The 4109-nt window shown below is 44.7% G+C and overlaps 1 non-coding gene across 1 annotated transcript; it reads right to left on the minus strand.

Moving 5' to 3' along the window:
* Positions 1–3363: 3363 nt before the first annotated feature.
* On the minus strand, positions 3364–3470 carry LOC125155915 (U6 spliceosomal RNA). The gene has a single exon (XR_007148423.1). It is a non-coding gene; the product is annotated as a U6 spliceosomal RNA (small nuclear RNA).
* Between the last annotated feature and the right edge of the window lie 639 nt (positions 3471–4109).

Consider the following 4109-nt stretch of genomic DNA (forward strand, 5'->3'; position numbering starts at 1 on the left):
CTTAACATGAGGTTTTAAAAAAACAAGCGTCCTTACCAGTGTGGGCCGGTGAGGGTGGGGAAAGAGGGGATGGGAGAGGAGGGGGAAGACATTCTGCTCTACTGGAAACAAAGCTCTACGAGAATTTTCTCTTTTTTAACCATTAGAAAAGTGATCCTTGCTCTGCTAGGGAAAAATTGTGGAGACAACAGAGAAAAAGAAGCAAAGAAAAGTGGTTGCTCACAGGCCTTCTATCCAGGAATAACCTCGATGTCTGTTGTTTTTTTTAACTTGGGGTCACCGAGAGAAAAATGGAGGGTGCACACAATGACCTATAACCCTGTGCCCCAACCCCCACAAGGGCCCTAACCTGAGCTCACCTTAGTCACTTATGCAGTCATTCAACAAATACCCACTGGGCCCCTGTCATGTGCCAGGCACTGTGCTAGGTTCTGAGGACACGGTAGCAGACAACACATGCAGCCCTGGCTCCCCACAGGCCTCTCAGTGGTAGACGAAACAGATGGTTAACCAGTCATTGCCATCACGTTGCCCTTACCACTCAAGAGCTGGCCTCTGAGCTAAACACTTTCAATGTATTGTTTTATTTCCTCTTTATAGCCCTGTGAGGAGATACCATTCTCGGCCACATTACACAGATTGAGGGAATTTAGGGGAAAAGAGCTTAAATATTTGGACAAGGGCCATAGAGCTAGTCATGGAAAAGCTGGGGTCTGCACCCACAGCGTCTGACTCTGGCGTGGGGTGAGGATTAGAACAGTGTTGCCCTGGGAGACCCTGTGTGATCAGAGAAGAGCTCCTGAGAAAGTGAGGTTGACCTGAAAACACAAGACAGAAGTACCAAATTCCATTGTTTCCTCCAGATCACCCACCAGACTCTAGCATCCCTCCTCAGCAGTCTCCCTCTATCTTTGCCCCTAGTATGGTTCTTTAAGACCCTACATCTGCCATTCTCACATGCCTTCCTTCTCAGCCCTTCTATCCTGGAGTATTTCCCCATCAACCCTTCTCAGACCCCCTCTTTGCACTCAAGCTTCTTACCCAGGACCCTGCCCTCTTTCCTGTCAGGGCCATCTTGGAAATTCCCCTTTCCTCCCCTCATCCCCAAAATTTCAAGCTTAGCTTGGAATTCTGGCTTTCCCAACACCAAATATTAATCACATTTCAGGCTAAAACTGCCATGCTCAAGTTTCCCCAAATTCCTGGGAGGGTGGGGCAGGAATGGTATGAGGAGGAATCTGGGACTTTTCAGCACTTGGTCACCCCAGAAAGGCAGGGCAAGAGTCAGGCCTGAGGAAACTTGAAGAACCTGGCACTTCTTCCAAAGTGAGGTGCAGACCAAGCCTTCTCCCCAGGGGTAACTGGCTTTCATTCCAGAGGGTCCACTCCACCCCAATGACCCAAAGAGAAGGTGGGTGCTGATTCCAGGGTGGCAGATACCAGGGACATGTGTCACTGACTCGCACCGGCCTCTCCTCAGCACTGCCAGGCCTGGGGAAGCTCAGAAACACCCGGCAGGTGGAAATGCCCGCATCCACCTGCTGCAATGGAAGCCAGTAGGAGAAAGAAGCTGACGACACTGGCACAGGGACTAAGCTTTTGCCAAGAGAAAGACACACCCAGACTGTAAGCCTTGAATACTTCCTCTTCCAGAGGATTCCTCTTTCGGGAATTCTAACCTCAGGGAACTCCCAGAGCCTGAGGAGGAAGAGTAACAGGTGGAAAGGTGCTGAAGTCACTCACTCAAGGTCTCATTCTAGGGAAACGCTTAATGGAGGAGCAGAAAGAATTTTTAACAAGGTCAGCTCTTCCTCTGAAGACCTGCTTACCGCACATGAGGCACTGCTCAAGAATGTTTTATACACTTGAACTCAAGTCATCTTGGGTCCAGGAGAACCTGCTTCACTGTGGCCTTTTACAGGTCGGGCCCTGCTGCTAATCTGGTATTTTGACACCATTTTCATTTACAGAATCTCTTTTATAGTCACATCCTTCACTGATTCAGCATACTGAGCATTTACCATATCCCACACACTGAGAAGACAAGTTTCTTCTCTTAAAGAGCGGAAAGTCTAGTGGGAGAGACCGGGAAATAAAAGGAATAATCCATTACAGAGGGAGAAGTGCTTTAAAGAAGGGAAACACATGCTGTGGGAATATAATGGAGGGTTACTTAATGCAAACTGAAGTGTGTGGGGATAGGGGGTATCAGAGGAGGCTTCCTGGGGGAGGTAACACCTTGACTGAGTCTTCAAGGATGCATAGGAGTTAGTCAAGGAGAGAGAAGAAAAAACCATGTTAGACCGAGACCTGGAGATGCCTGAGAATGGTAAGTCTGGGAAATACCTGTTGATCAACATGGGTAGAGCTTGGAAGTGGGGTGGGGCGGAGGGTGGCAGGATTAAATGAGGCAAGATTACGAGACCCTCAGAGTTTGTACCAGAGGACCCTCACTATGCCAGTCCCCAGCTGTCCTTCAAGCCACCCCAGCTGATGCCACATGGAGTGAAAACACTACTGAGCCCCTTATTGGGCTTATTGCAACTGAGAAACGGAAATTTTAATTGTAATTAATTGTATTGTATGTATGGACATATATGCTTTCTTTTCTCTTGGGAAAATGGTTGGATCATGTTGTAGATGCCTGTTTAGTTTTTAAAGAATTTTTGGTGAAGAATATGTTCAAATTTTATGCTCTGTTTTTAAATTGAATTGTTTCTTTTTTGTTTTTTTTTTAAAGATTTTATTTTTTAGAAATGTTTATTTATTTTGAGAGAGAGAGAGAGAGCTCAACACCGAGCCCGATGCCAGGCTCAATTTCACACCTGTGAAATCATGACCTGAAGCTGATATCAAAAGTGGGACACTTAAGGGACTGAGTCACCCAGGCGCCCCCAGTTTTTCTTTCTTTCTTTTTTTAAATATGAAATTTATCGTCAAACTGGTTTCCATACAACACCCAGTGCTCAGCCCAACAGGTGCCCTCCTCAATGCCCATCACCCACTTTCCCCTCCCTCCCACCCCCTCATCAACCCTCAGTTTATTCTCAGTTTTTTAACAGTCTCTTATGGTTTGGTTCCCTCCCTCTCTAACTTTTTTTTTCCTTCCCCTCCCCCATGGTCTTCTGTTAAGTTTCTCAGGATCCACATAAGAGTGAAAATGTATGGTATCTGTCTTTCTCTGTATGGCTTATTTCACTTAGCATCACACTCTCCAGTTCCATCCACGTTGCTACAAAAGGCCATATTTCATTCTTTCGCGTTGCCAAGTAGTATTCCATTGTGTATATAAACCACAATTTCTGCTTTTCTCTTTTAATGTGAACCCTTTATTGCCCTGTGAGGTCATGGCATTAAAAAAAAAAAAAAAAGGGATACTTCACAGATTTGCATGTTATCCTTGTGCAAGGGTCATGTTGATCTTCTCTGTATTGTTCCAATTTTAGTATATGTGCTTCTGAAGCCAGCACAAATTGTTTGTTTCTTAATATAAAATTTAGGGGGCACTTTATGTTTTCTGGATACAAGTCTTTTATTAGATATGAGCTTTGCAAATATTACCTCCCGTTCTGTGGCTGGTCTTTACATTCATTCTCTTATTAGAAGTGACTTCTGAAAAGCAGAAGTTTTTAATTTTGGCAAAGTCCTATTTATCAACTTATTCTTTTTTTTTTTAATTTTTTTTCCAACGTTTTTATTTATTTTTGGGACAGAGAGAGACAGAGCATGAACGGGGGAGGGTCAGAGAGAGAGGGAGACACAGAATCGGAAACAGGCTCCAGGCTCCGAGCCATCAGCCCAGAGCCTGACGCGGGGCTCGAACTCACGGACCGCGAGATCGTGACCTGGCTGAAGTCGGACGCCCAACCGACTGCGCCACCCAGGCGCCCCTCAACTTATTCTTTTTATGGACTGTGCTCTTGGCATCGTATCTATGGGATCTTGGTTAAGCCAAAATCACAAAGACTTTCTCCTATGTTTTCTTCTAGAAGTTTTATAATTTTAAGTTGTATACTTAAATTTATGATCCATTTTTGTGTATGATGTGTAGTAGGGAAAAAACATTTATTATTTATTTATTTATTCAAAATGTTTATTTATTTTGGAGA

The sequence above is a fragment of the Prionailurus viverrinus genome, chromosome F1 (genome assembly GCF_022837055.1).
Source record: "Prionailurus viverrinus isolate Anna chromosome F1, UM_Priviv_1.0, whole genome shotgun sequence".
In the NCBI taxonomy this organism is placed as follows: domain Eukaryota; kingdom Metazoa; phylum Chordata; class Mammalia; order Carnivora; family Felidae; genus Prionailurus; species Prionailurus viverrinus.